General features: G+C 45.2%; 1 pseudogene; it reads left to right on the forward strand.

The window, feature by feature from the left end:
- The first annotated feature begins 7,326 nt into the window (after nt 1–7,326).
- LOC146205297 (uncharacterized) overlaps nt 7,327–14,395 on the forward strand; it is a 36,938-nt pseudogene continuing 29,869 nt past the window's right edge.

Below are 14,395 nucleotides of genomic sequence, written 5' to 3' on the forward strand. Positions count from 1 at the left end.
ACTGAAAATGCATTCAATAGATCTGCCCAGAAAATCTGTGTATTATTTTCCAACCCTTTTTAATCCCTCATTAAGAAAAGATCATTGTGCCAAGGACAAGCAGAGACAACACCTTAGCATCAAGAATATGCAAACTAGATTTTTAACTGGCACTCGTCACCACACTACGTATTAGCTAAGAATCATGCAACACATATCCTTAGCAGAACAATGTAGCACAACACTTTGTAAATTGAAGGAAGCAATGCTGCATTATTATGTCACAGGAGAAGATATATCAACTGGGGCCACACCTCGGAAAGGCAGGGTAAATCCCAAGAGTAGCAATGACAAAACCATAACAGGTCCAAATGTCAAGCAGTGGCCCACAACCTCCTGTGGCACAAAGCCACAAATTACGAATACTTAGGAATGCTCAAGCCTAGCCCTTAACTCTCTGTACATGAAGCCTTGCACTAGAAGTTACTGCCAGAGTTTAGCTGAGATCACGAAAGTGTTGCAGTCATGCAGAAGTGTCACTACAGGTACAAAAGGAAGAGGCTAGGTACAACAAAAGCAAGAAAAGAATTACCACATTTAGTACAATCGGTAAGCAATCATGCCAGGTGAATCCTGTCCTTGCAGCTTGGGCTTCACCTATATATAAACATCAGAAACACATAAATGCCAGTGAACAAAACTAGACTAAATTTAGGCACAGTGCTGAGAGAGAGACAAAGTTACTGTGCGCTTCAGTACTATTAAACTCAGTATGAGAGCAGAAACAACTTTCTCAACAAAAACACTACTGCTGATTAAGGAAGGCCACCCGAAATGAAAATTCTCACCATTATTATTAGCATCACGGTACATGTTCTAAAACGACTTTTCTGTAGCTACATGACACTGTATGCTACTGTATATTGGAATTCATAAGCACTCAATATCTGTTGAACTAATAACTGCATATGTACGGATTGAGTGAGTAATTCCAGGCACAAGAAATGCAGAAAAAAATGCTATCCTTATAATTTACATAGGTGTTTTATTAAGACCGATGCCCAAGCATCAGCTACTGACTATTTGTGGGCAATTTTGTTCCCCACTGATACCATACAACACATTCATTAAGAAGTTTTTGAGTTAATATTAACTATTAATAATTAATATGCAAGCTTGACAAAAATTTCACAAAAATGGAAAAACAACCCAAAAACATCCTCAGAGCTTGCAGAGAAAAAGGACTGAGAAGATACAATGTGCCTTGATAATTAATGCTCACTGAAAGTTCGTCCACAAAGAAGAAAAAGGAAAAAAGAAAAGAAAAAGCTGTTTCAAAAAGGATGTATTTTTGCAGAGTGCAAAGCAAAATTCAAAATTACAGCTCCAAAAACTTGAATTCCCTCAATTATCAAGTGCAATGAATCCTTCACGTCTGCACTCCGAAGATTGCATATTTGAAAGACACTATAGCACCATCGGTTGTTTACGTAAGTTTCACTGTCCTGAGAGTCTGAAAGCTGGTGAATTAATCACCAGACTACATGCACAACAAGCTGGATCATTTATGACTATGTTTTCAATTTTGTGGCCCAAAAGCAACATCAAACATTTAAATGAACAAAGCAGAAAATCCAATTTAATACTGTTGAGCACGACAAACAACAAATAATGCATATACTACATGCATGAGTTTTAAAATCTTATCGCTAGTTCCCTTACATTAGTTTTGCCAGTCCTACTCCTGAACGAACAAGACATCGTAAAGAGTTTTACCAGAAGTTTGATGGTGCAAGATTAGCTTTGAAGGACATCTTGTGTAAGAGCACTTAAACATAACACCAAAATATGCTACCCAATATGCCTGATCTATGACACTAGCTTGCTAATATATCAGTTAAGCAAAACAAAAAAAAACTACTTGAAGAGGTCACTATGAGGAGGACCCAAGAGCTGGAAGCTTCTGGTGAATGAAGGGAGTCATGTGATGATCCCTCGTGGAAGCTAACTGCATGTTGAGTGAGATGTACATGGTAACAACGAAAAACAGAGGACATGTCCATTCAGACCTTGCTCGGACTAATTTGCCGTGCAGAAAAGATGAGATTGCTTCACACTTCATATCACCAGTGTTCACGATGACAGGTACACACATTCCATTTCCCTGCTTCCCTGCAGCGAGTCCACTCCTCCTTAGTCATTTTATTGTGAGGCATAACAAAACAAGCGTGAACATCGGGAGTGATGTCATTGTAGTTTCATTAGACTTTCAATTGCATTCACAACTTTCTTTTCTCCCACCATTGGCACCACAGTCATACAAAAGCAGAGATGCACAAGAATTCCTAACAGTTCTTGCAACTCCCATTTAAACTCACTATATCAACAGGAATGAGAATCTCAGCACAGCTAGGGAACCATTTGTAAGCATAGAATAACTTCAGCACTAGAACAAGAACATGCTCCTTCAACAGCAGTCAATACACGAAAAAAATAAACCATAGTTTCTTGCTGCGTTTTAAAAGAAGCAATTAATTTTCTAATGTAGCGCAATGGCACTTGGTGCGGCACAAATACGCATTCAAAAGGCATCGATTCAAGTTAGCCCATATCGATAGATCGCCACATTCTGATCATGAAGATGGTACTTACTGTACAAGTTAGAGAAGGTCAGAACGTGAATACAGCTGTCATGACTCACGACCACGAATTGTTCTTGCAAGAAAACTACAGCGCATTAAGGCAATTTTGTTAGTGTGGATCTCTAAGGCTTGACTGCACTGCTATTTACTTCAGTTGACATCACAAATCTCAATATCGTGGCAGAAAAATTTGTGCATGTTTAAATTCACGTTTCTAAGATGCATCTTCTGCTGCCAGAAAAACACCAATATAGTCCAAGTTGATTTTTACTACGAACAAAAATTAGATGGTTTTCAACAGCCCAATCATGAAGCACCTCTTTTTCATAGTAGTGTCTCTTCTGTGATGGCCTGTACTGCTAAGCCCAGCCACAGAAACTGTCAAACAAAATCATGGTAGGTTTGCCAATACAGTAAAAAGTAAAACGTTGTTATTTTGAGCACCGCTAATACGGCATCCGATGGTCATTAATTCAGACGTGGATGCACCGGCTAATTCGGATGAGGGATCATGTCAAGGTATTACCCCTGAAGCGAGCGATCATCCAAATAGACCTAGGACCTAAACTGTGAAGAGAAATGGTGCCCGTGCACCTCAGACATGCGTGCTATGCCAAGGCAAGATATCGGAGCAACTGTTTGACATTCCCGACAGCGAACACAAAGCAAAGCATGTGAAGAAACCACAAAATATCCCTGTCGCTTACTTTTCATCTCAGACATATAAATAAAAATATTCCAGGTGTTAATTAGATACACTTATGGGGATACAAACGGTTTTTGACAGTTTTCTCAGACCATTTGATAATTCAAACTTTTGGATAATTTTAACATTTTTTTCTGGTCCCTCGAAGGTAAAATTAACGAGGTTTTACTCTATGTTTTGCACAAAATGTATGGTATCTAGATCTGCCCAAAGCTTTATAAAAATGTTCACAGCACCTACACACTAGAAAGCCCTTATTAAAACTGTTTCTTTGCTTAAAAGCAGAATATGCCTAACTACATGTCATGTGTAAGGACAGTTCATCACTGTTCTTTCCAGTGTAGAAAAATGCCTCCATGCACAAACCTGTCAATGGTGCTTTTGATTTGGTTTTGGGGTTTAACGTTCCAGAGCTACTCAGGCTCTACGTTGTTGGTCTATTTATTACATTGCATTTTCAATGAAATGCAGCGCAGTGAAAGAAGCCAACTGCTGTGAAATGCTAGTCAGTTAACGGTTAAATGGTCTTAACCCTGTAGACATTTTTTTCCCTATCTGGAGCTAAACAATAGGCCCCAAACTGTCTTATCAATGAATACGGTATAACAGCTAAGCTCACTGCAGTTTATCATATTACACTGTAATCACACAACAATGCAGAACTGATTACATTTGATATATTTACTACCTCAGGAGAATGGCTGCTTTCAGCCTATTTCATGTTTGCCTGGTTTGTCTTATCTTAAGTATATGAAAAGGAAGCTTCGTCACTGAAATAATGTGAGCGCAATTTGAAACATTGCTGCTTGGCAACACTAGCCATTAAGTGAACTTTTCAACAGGCATGGTAGGATGATCACATGACCTTCACCAGTCACTGCCCATAAGGCAGAAACACACAAATGCTGATGCAGCCGCCCTGTGTGATGAGTTGTTTGCCAGTGTTGATTTTAAAGTGAAAACTTTACTAGCCCTATTATAAAAAAAATCCGGTTGTCTGCGTGTGGACTCGATGGTGCCCCAAAAGACTTCAGGTGTCCACAGAAACAAGTGTGAGAGATACTGCGCCTATCCCTTCCTGTCAACCAAGTATTAAGGCAAAAGCCTTTCTTTTCTAGGCTCATCTCACGTCGGCGAGATTCGTCCATGAGATGTGTCAGTGAGATACCGCGAGTGACAGATACTGTACCTTTAATTTCCTATAAACGAATTACAGAACGCCGGTCAACTTTGACGCGTTCAACGGAGTGCTGTTAATGTTCTTAGATAAGAGACAGTTGGAAAACTGTGCTGGTGCGCCATGCTGCAGAGTGGGTCCAAACAATCGCCTATCCGGCATCTGCGAATCCCAAAACGACTGCAGCGCCTCTCCCCCTCACTGTGGTGGATGGGTAAGGCGGAAATTTTAAATGCTACTTACCCTGTTCTTTCAGCAACGCAATGAAAAATAAAACTGCGTTTGCGTTTTTAAACACACTTTTGTACGCATATGAAAGCCACAGCGTCTACTGACGCGTCTGAAGCAAGGTGGTTGCAGACGCAGCTCAAGCATGTTGTCTGCTGCCTGCCTGCTTGAGATACGTCTGCCAACGTGGTGGTTTTTCATGCATACAAAAGCGTGTTTAAAAAATGCAAACCCAGTTTAATTTTCCATTGCATTGCTGAAAGAAGAGGGCTAGTAGCATTTAAACTTTCCGCCTTAATCATTCACCTTTCGCTGACATCATATAGGCAATCGTTTGGGCCCACTCTGCACTGCAAAGTTTTCCAACTGTCTCTAATCTAAGAACGTTGGCACTAGTTAGGTTCGACAAGGGGTGCGCATTTCTCCAGTGCCGATTCTGCAGCGCTCTCGGAACTTTTTCACTGCCCAGGACATGAAAGGCGAGTAAATGCATTGCCTGAATGGGCGCGCGCACGCATGCACACTCAAAACCATGCGCTGCTATTATAAAAATGGATGCTGCCAAATTATAAGCTGAACCATTTTAGTCATTATTGGGTACATAACAGCCAGCACTTTTATAAAAAAGAAGGCACCTGTTCGATGCCCAACCACCGTTTCCCCTTTCTTCACTGTTTTCCAAAGGAAAATCACATAAAGCATAAGCAAGGTCCAGCTACTGTCACAAAGTAGATAAACTTTACATACTAGATGGACAAATATTTCCAAAAGCCAGATGCATTTTGAGTGCCATTTTGCTCTGATAATGTCCACCAGAAAAGACTGAAAGTTAACAATATGATGAAATAAAATTCACTCACTTACTAAAAAAATATGAACCAGAAAATAATTCTTGAACCTGAGCTATTCCTTAAAAAAAACGCAACAAATGAAAATACACGCATTTCTTCCTTCGCAAAATACTTCAGATATCTGTAAGTGCCACATGAAGGCACCTACCTTGCCAAAGAAAACAGTGAAAATTTTCATCACTGTCACTTAGGCAAATAGCTGCACTGCGTAAAATTCACAATGATGCAGGATTATAGCAACAAGCCGCGTTTGGAAGATAGTGCAGCATGTTAAACTGGAAATAATGACACTTCGAGCAAACACCCTGTCTCCTCAGTGAATAGACAGCCTGCTTTACCTGGAACTCACCTATAATCTAGATCACACCCAGAAAGTACTGGCATGGAGGCGACGACAGCCACCCTTGCTTGAGATGTGTAAGCATCGGAAGCCTTGCCATACTTAACTATGTTACGCACATTTCTGAACTGCTGCCTATCAAAACAAAAGTGACAGCATACATATATGACAATGCCGTCTTCGTGCACAGTGATCCGGAGCCGACCATATTATCTACAGAATTACTCGCAGCTACCTTTGCTTCCCTAGAACTTACTCTTCTCCAGTCCTAAGGGCCCAAGCTTCTTTTCGCATTATATTTGTGGCCGTATTATATTTGTACAAACAGCAATCATACGCAAAAGTAACGCGGAATTTGAGCATTGGCTGGTGTGTTGAGCAATGTACAATTTTAAGCTGGTTGTGAAGTGAACAGCTGCAATATTGAATCCTTTCATATTAGAATCCGTTTCATCTTTAATAGCAAGGGAAATCTGCAAGCTCAGGTATCAAGCATCAAATTCACATCGCTGGCTTACATTTTACTTCAAGCACGTAGTCAAACTTAAAAGAAAAAAACGCTTTGATTCAGAATATGAAATTTCACCACTAACTCATGCAGGAGAAGCACAATTTAGTCAGTGAAAGGACAGCAGCTGGACAAAGGCGTTTAGTCGATCCCGGATATATTGAATTTGAAAGGGATCGCGAGACAGTTCGATAATTCGATATATTAAACATGCCAACAGGGGAGCTGCACTGTAACCCAGAAGCACGCATACTGTGTACCTCTACTAGCGACATGCTTCATGCTGCACTACTTACTCATCGACATCCACCCAAGCACAGCTATACGGCTACAACAGCTTTCTCAGAAATATTGTAGTTAACGAAAAATTTGTCCTTTCCTTTGTAGCAATATAGATGCACTGGGGTGGATGCCAATGAGTAATTACTCTCTTATTACAAATATACTCCACCTTGAGGGATTACCCTAAATATTTGATCAACGGCGAATAATTCATAATATCCAAGCTTTTTAATTAAATTTTTCCATAACACTTTTACAATGAACTACATGTGTAAAAAATGCTGTACATGTGTGACAGCAAATGCCTTGTGCACTGTAAATTCCTGCTGTATGAACCTACATCATATTGTTATGTATATGCCACCGAAGAGAACGACGATGAAAAACAGTGAGAGACGACGAAGCCGAAGCCAGGGTTGGTGCTTGCCAGAACACTTACTTCTGTCATCAGCTGTTGTGGTTTTCCAGAACTAGCCTTCTGCCACGTATCATCTTGGTGGAGGTGAATCAAGATCCCCGTGCGCACAGATTAACCCATTTACGCTGCCAAAAGCTGAATTTGCGCAGCAGCCGTCATCTACCTGGCATCACGACGACGTCAAAAACAGTCACGATGACCTCCGAGGCAGTAGCCCCTACCACCGCGGGACCATCACCTCAGCCAGTAGTACTCATGAAACTTCGCCACCCTCCCATCTTTAATGGCGACGACCACCCAGACGTGGACGATTGGCTCGATGAGTATGAGCACAGCAGCAGGAACAACCACTGGGACGCAACTATCATGTTCGCTAACATCATCTTCTATTTGGTGGGAACAGCTCGAACATGGTTTCAAAATCCCGAACAAGAGCTCGTTACTTGGGACATCTGCAAGAAAAAGCTTCAGGACCTGTTCGGGAAGCCCATTGGGCGGGCTCTGGCCGCAAAAACGGAAGGAACTTTCTTCTTGTGTCCAATCCCCGACGGAGTCCTACCTTGCCTACATTCAGGACGTGCTCGCGTTGTGTCGCAAGGTCAACAGCTCCATGGCGGAAATTGACAAGGTAGGGCATATCCTCAAGGGTATCGCGGATGATGCCTTCCACATCCTGTTTCGCACGGACTGCTCCACTGGGGAATCAGTGCTTCAAGTCTGCAGAAAATTTGAGCAGGCAAAACAAAGACGTCTCGTGCATCACTTTGAGCGTCTTCCAAGAATGGTGGCTACTTCATCCTGCGATGACCTGGCCCCTTTGCACCAGCCCTCCCATCCCACGACTGTCACTCGGATCATCCGGAGAGAACTCGAGGCCCTAACTCCTACACCACTCCTGTCTCCGCTGCCCGACACCGTGGTCATGATACAAGCCGTTGTCCGCCAGGAACTTGCAAACGTCAGCCTCTCCTCCAGCCCCGTGCGGCCCCCGCCACCATTGCACCCTGTTCCTTTAGTGGCTGCTGCAACCACCAGCCCAGCCTCCCCACGTCGCTACGTTGGTCACAATCCTGCAGAGTGGCGCACTCAGACGACAGGCCTATCTGTTTTATTTGCTGTCGCGCCGGCCACACTTTGTGTTATTGCCGTAGACATACCTTCCCCACCCCTCGCCCAGCCGAGCCCCACCCCGCCTATGATGGACCTGGCCACTTTCCTCCTCAATCGGATGAGCCTCGCACCGAAACCGTCCCAACTGCTCGTCGCTCCAGTCAATCTCCATCTCCCCTCGCTCCTCGATCTCGTTCCCCGGTACCTCGTCGCAGCTCCTCCCCATCATACGCCGGCACCTACTCGGGAAACTAGCGAATGCAGTGCTCGGGAGTGACACTGCATTACCAACCCGGACTGCCAACTTGGTACTGACCCCCGCACCTAGACGTAACCTCATTGATATTCTTGTGGATGGAGTCCCTATTTCTGCACTTATTGATACTGGCGCCCACATTTCTGTCCTCAGTTCTTCGCTCCGCCGACACCTAAAGAAAGTCCTCACACCCGCTACCTCATCTACCATCCGTGTTGCGGATGGCAACACAGCTACTGTTATCGGCATGTGTACTGCACAAATTAGCATTGCTGGCCACAACATCCTTGTGTTATTTACAGTCATCACCAGTTGCCCTCAAGATGTTATATTGTAACCCGCGCTAACCGTGTCAGTACTGGAGGGGGAAGAAGACGAAGATCGTGCGGAGTGCGTGTGGTTCTGGGCCACCGCTGCTTTTGCCTGGTCAAGCGCCTGCTTTCTGCCTCCTGTGCCTCTGCGCCCCAACCCCGTCCTTTGACCCTGTCCTTCTGGACTGCCGTCCGGGTAGCGATAGAACCCGTGACAATATTAGGCCTCGACTTTTTACCCGACAACCTCGGCTCTTATTGACTGTTCTTCTGGACTGCTTCATCTAGACCTGCCGCTCTGTCCTGACGAACAAGCTCATGAAACTTCAACGCTCTGTCTTCACTCCGCTGCATTTACTTGTCTGCCACCTGAAGCCGCTGCGTATGTGCTCATGTCGCCTTTTCCCCCCATTCCTGATGGCGATTACGTTGTTTCCCCCTTAACCGACGTGACTCTGCAGCGTAGCATAGCTCTCCCTCACAATATCGTGCACGTAGCGAATAACCACGCTCATATTCCCGTCCTCAACTTCAGCTTTTCTGTGCAAGTTCTTCCTGAGGGCATTTCTCTCGCCGAACTGTCCGCACTGTCTGACTTTAATGTGTCAACCCTTTTACCTGACACTACTGCTGGAGTATCGACACGACCTGCACAGTCCCCGCCTATGAAGGCCGCATATCAGGAATGGTAGCTCCTGACTTGTATCCTGATCGTTCTCAAGCACTTACGCACCTTCTGACTTTGTACAGTGACATTTTTGATTTTGGTAACAGACCCTTGGGACAAACGTCCCTCGTTACTCATCGCATCGATACTGGAGATGCCAGACCAATTCACAGAAGACCTTACTGAGTCGCCGTTTCTGAATGTCGCGTCATACAAGATGAAATGGACAAGATGTTGGCAAGAAACATTATAGAGCCTTCGAGCAGCCCCTGGGCGTCCCCTGTCGTGCTTGTTAAAAAGAAGGACAATACCTGGAGGTTCTGCGTTGATTACCGACACCTCAACAAAGTTACAAAGAAGGACGTTTACCCACTTCCCAGGATAGATGATGCCCTCGACTGCTCGCACAGTGCCAGTTATTTCTCTTCGATTGATCTTCGTTCCGGTTATTGGCAGATCGCAGTCGATGAACGAGACCGAGAGACCGCCTTCGTCACACCCGATAGCCTGTACCAATTTAAGGTGAAGCCTTTTGGCCTATGTAACGTGCCCGCTACATTCGAGCGTATGATGGACTCTCTTTTACGTGGTTTCAAATGGACGACGTGCTTATGTTATCTCGATGACGTCATTGTTTTTTCTTCGACCTTCGAGAGCCATCTTCACCGCCTTGATGCCGTTATTGGAGTCTACCGAAGAGCTGGCCTTCAGCTGAATTCAGAGAAGCGTAGCTTCGGTCGACGTGAACTCAAAGTGCTCGGACACCTGGGCGACGCCCACGGCGTTCAACCCGACCCCGACAAAATTCGTGCTGTAAGTGCATTTCCTACACCCCGCTGTACCAGTGATGTTCGTAGTTTCCTTGGCCTTTGCTCGTATTTTTGGCGGTTTGTCCCTAAATTTGCGGACACGGCTCGTCCACTCACACTTCTTCTGAAAAACAACGTTCCATTTTGCTGGGGCCAAGCCTTTTCTGCGCTCATCGCAGCCCTCACCAACCCGCCCATCCTGGCACGCTTCAACCCCTTAGCATGAACGGAGGTATGCGCAGACGCCAGTGGTCACGGTATTGATGCCATTCTCGCCCAACAGCAGACGGGCCGCACTCGCGTCATTGCTTATGCCAGTCGCCTCCTTTTCAGCGGCTGAGCGGAATTATTCGATCACAAAACGAAAGCGTTTAGTCCTCATGTGGGCCATTACAAAGTTTCTTCCTTACTTGTTTGGCCGCCCGTTCTCCGTCACCACCGACCACCACGCCTTATGTTGGCTTTCTATGCTGAAGGACCCTACTGGTCGTCTTGGGCGTTGGGCACTGCGTCTTCAGGAATACACTTTTTCTGTCGTTCACAAGTCCGGCCGGCTACACACTGATGCCGATTGCCTGTCCCGCAACCTGGTAGATCTGCCGCATGAAAGCGAGCGTGACGATGAGACCTGTGTGCTGTCCATCTCTGACCTTTTAAACATTCGTCATGAGCAGCGCTTCGATCCCAAGCTTTGCGACATTATCAACCGCCTCAGCACTGATCACTCTAACGCTACCCTTGCTTTGTTTGTGCTCCACAACGGCACTTTATACCGGCAGAATATGCGCCGAGATGTCATTGAGCTTCTGCTTGTAGTCCCCGACCACCTGCGAGCCACCGTTCTTGAGCAGCTGCATGACGCACCCACTGTTGATCACCTTGGCGTATCTCGTACGTACGACAGCGTCCGCCAACGCTTCTTTTGGCCAGGCCTCTACCGCTCTGTTCGTCGTTACGTGGCTTCTTGTGACAGATGTCAGCGGCGGAAGAAGCCCTCGGTTGTGCCTGCTGGATCCCTACAGCCGATCGACATTCCAATATGCCCATTTTACAGAGTTGGCCTTGATCTCCTCGGGCCTTTCCCTCTGTCTGCTTCGGGGAATAAATGGATTGCAGTTGCTACGGACTATACTACGTGCTGTGCCATTACACGAGCGATACCCACCAGCTGTGCAACTGACGTGGCTGCGTTTCTCCTCCACGACGTTATCCTGCTCCACGGTGCTCCACGCCAGCTGCTCACTGACCGTGGCCGTTGCTTTCTTGCTCGAGTAGTCGAAAAAATTCTCCGATACTGCTCCATTAAGCACTACTTCACCACCGCTTACCATCCACAAACGAACGGCCTCACCGAACGCCTCAATCGCACACTCATGGACATGCTGTCAATGTATGTATCGGCTGATCACCGTGACTGGGATATTACTTTACCGTTTGTTACATTTGCGTATGATTCCTCCCGTCATGATACAATGGGCTGCTCGCCCTTCTATCTTCTGTTCGGCCGTGACCACTCTCTTGCGTTTGACAACGTACTGCCTCACGCTGCTGATGCAAGCTCCCATGTTCGTGACGCCATATCCCGAGCTGACGCTGCCTGTGTTGTTGCTCGCCGCCGACTGGCTTCTTCCTAGAACTCCCAAAAACTGCGCCATGATTCTTGACATCGCGATGTCCACTACTCTCTGGACTCCCGCTCATAGAGTTGGGCTCTGTGAGAAGCTCTTGCCGCGATACACAGGCCCCTACCGTGTTTTACGGCCAGTCACTTCTGTGACATACGAGGTCACCCCTGTGCACCCACGCCGACAGTTCGATACGTCACGTTCCGAAATCGTTCATGTCGCTCGCATGAAGCCCTAGCACTCCAGCTGTAGTTCCCCGACATAGTACGCACCGGGACAGTGCTTTTCGTGGCGGGGTAATGTTACGTATATGCCACCGAAGAAAACGACGATGAAAAACAGTGAGAGACGACGAAGTCGAGGCCAGGGTTGGTGCTTGCCAGAACACTTACGTCTGTCATCAGCTGTTGTGGTTTTCCTGAACTAGCCTTCTGCCACGTATCAATATTATTACCAGTCCAAATGTGACATTCTTTGCAGAAGTTTCAAAGCTTTAACTGCATTTTATAATCATTACTACTTGCCATAGGAATATGGCACAATTTGAGGCGTTTGTTTGGCTGTCATTTTCCATCAGAAGAATGAACTTGGCCAAAGAAGTGCCTTACTAGCACCCAAACGCTGTGCGAGTGACATAAAGCTCAAATTCAAACGAGCTAAGGCAATTGACATGTCCACATTTTCTACATTCCAAAGTGCTGCAGACAAACAGCCTACTTATATCCTCTCAGCCTTTTGAGCAAATGCAGACAGCAGCACACATATCTGTTCATTTTCCAATGTTGTAAATGGACTAAGAAAACAGGGATGTGCTCCCAACACGTCTCCCGCAATAAAGAATTTTGTTGAGTTATGTATATCTAATGAAAACGATGAGGATCTATAGGTGGTGAAAACAAATTTGACCAAGAATGTGTATGACATAGAAGGAAAAAAAGGAACTCCATGAGAGCGCTCTGATGATGCAAGTGAATGTAATTAGCAATATAACAACTTTTACATAATGCACAAAGAATACAGTCACAAAAGGTAGCACAATTAATCTAGGAAAATCTACAGTAGTGATTGGAAACCAATTTCTTATAGCACTAAATGGCACTTCTCACATGCGCAAATTATAAGCACCACACACAAGCACACACACAAAAATATCTTAATTAAGAGCTGCATTTCCTACCTACAAGTAAAGACCAATGGTAAGTCTGTGATGTTCCAGTGATGCATGCACAAACTGACAGCATGCTGAAAGAATTATTGCTGTGGGAGGCTGACAATTCATTTCCATTGTATCAGTTCCAATTTTATATCCATATAGCAGATCCAAATATTTCCCGCAGTACTTATGCACTGAATTATTAGAACGAAATTACCACAACGCAAATATATGAGTAGCAGCAACCTCCATCTATTTTGCCACAATTTCACATACTTGACACAGAACCACTAGTATATTTCAGCTCACATTCGTATGCGTTGAATAATGCACACGCACACTAGTTGACCAATAAAGTAACCAACTGATTTTTCGAACTCTAATAATTTAGACTAGCGATATACAGCCGAACCCAGATATAACAAAATCGACAGGAATCACAACTAGTATGATATATCAAAATTCGATATATATAAAATGTGCCAACAGGTGAACTCCTTTGTAACCCAGAGGCGTGAATATGATGCACCCACGCTAGGATCGTGCTGCCAGTCGAAACACTGGCAGCCCCCACTCTCCACGAGTGCACTGACCCGCAAGGCACACGCGCAAGCATGCAAAGCAGCCATCTGTGCCAGGTGTCAAAAAGGGGGGCACTTTGGGCGCAGTGCCATTCCGTGGGCCAGACTGGAGCATTGGAGCTAGCGCTGCTAGCGCCTCGTGCAACACGGCAAAAGTGCCATTGTAGTTGGGGATTGCGTAAAAGCTGCAACGAATGGTGCTTTGGGAAAGGCCATTACCGGTCATAAGGTGACTAGCTCTGTTACTGGTACATTATAAATGCAATAACGACTTTAAAAAAATCTGGGTACACCGGATTCCTGCGTTGCCTTCAGCAACGAAGCTGGCCACGCGAGAGCTAGACTGGCTTCACCGCACCACTAGTACACCAAACAATGGCTTCTTCGCATAACAGCAGTGTGACGTTCAAAACAAAGATTCCAAACCAGAGGCCACTATTCGACGGATTAGTTCACCTGGTAACACAGTTTTACAGCGTTAGCACTGCCAGCAGGTGCCCAAGGATGCTCAGCCTACCCGGCTCCATATGCGTAAAGTTATTGAGGAAGCACCCTTAGGAGAAGCGTCCCTTGCAGGGGCATGGTAAACAGTTTGATCATTGTATGTTCCGTTATCAGGAGTTTGATAAACGCGAATAACACTGCTATACTTTCGCCTGGGATTTCCAAGGGGATATTCAGGCAGTTCGATATAAACACTAATATCTTATACCTGGGTTTGACTGTATTTCAGACTTTACTGAGGAACTCTC

Source organism: Amblyomma maculatum, chromosome 1 (assembly GCF_055883805.1).
Source record: "Amblyomma maculatum isolate TAMU_Amacu chromosome 1, ASM5588380v1, whole genome shotgun sequence".
NCBI classification, from domain to species: domain Eukaryota; kingdom Metazoa; phylum Arthropoda; class Arachnida; order Ixodida; family Ixodidae; genus Amblyomma; species Amblyomma maculatum.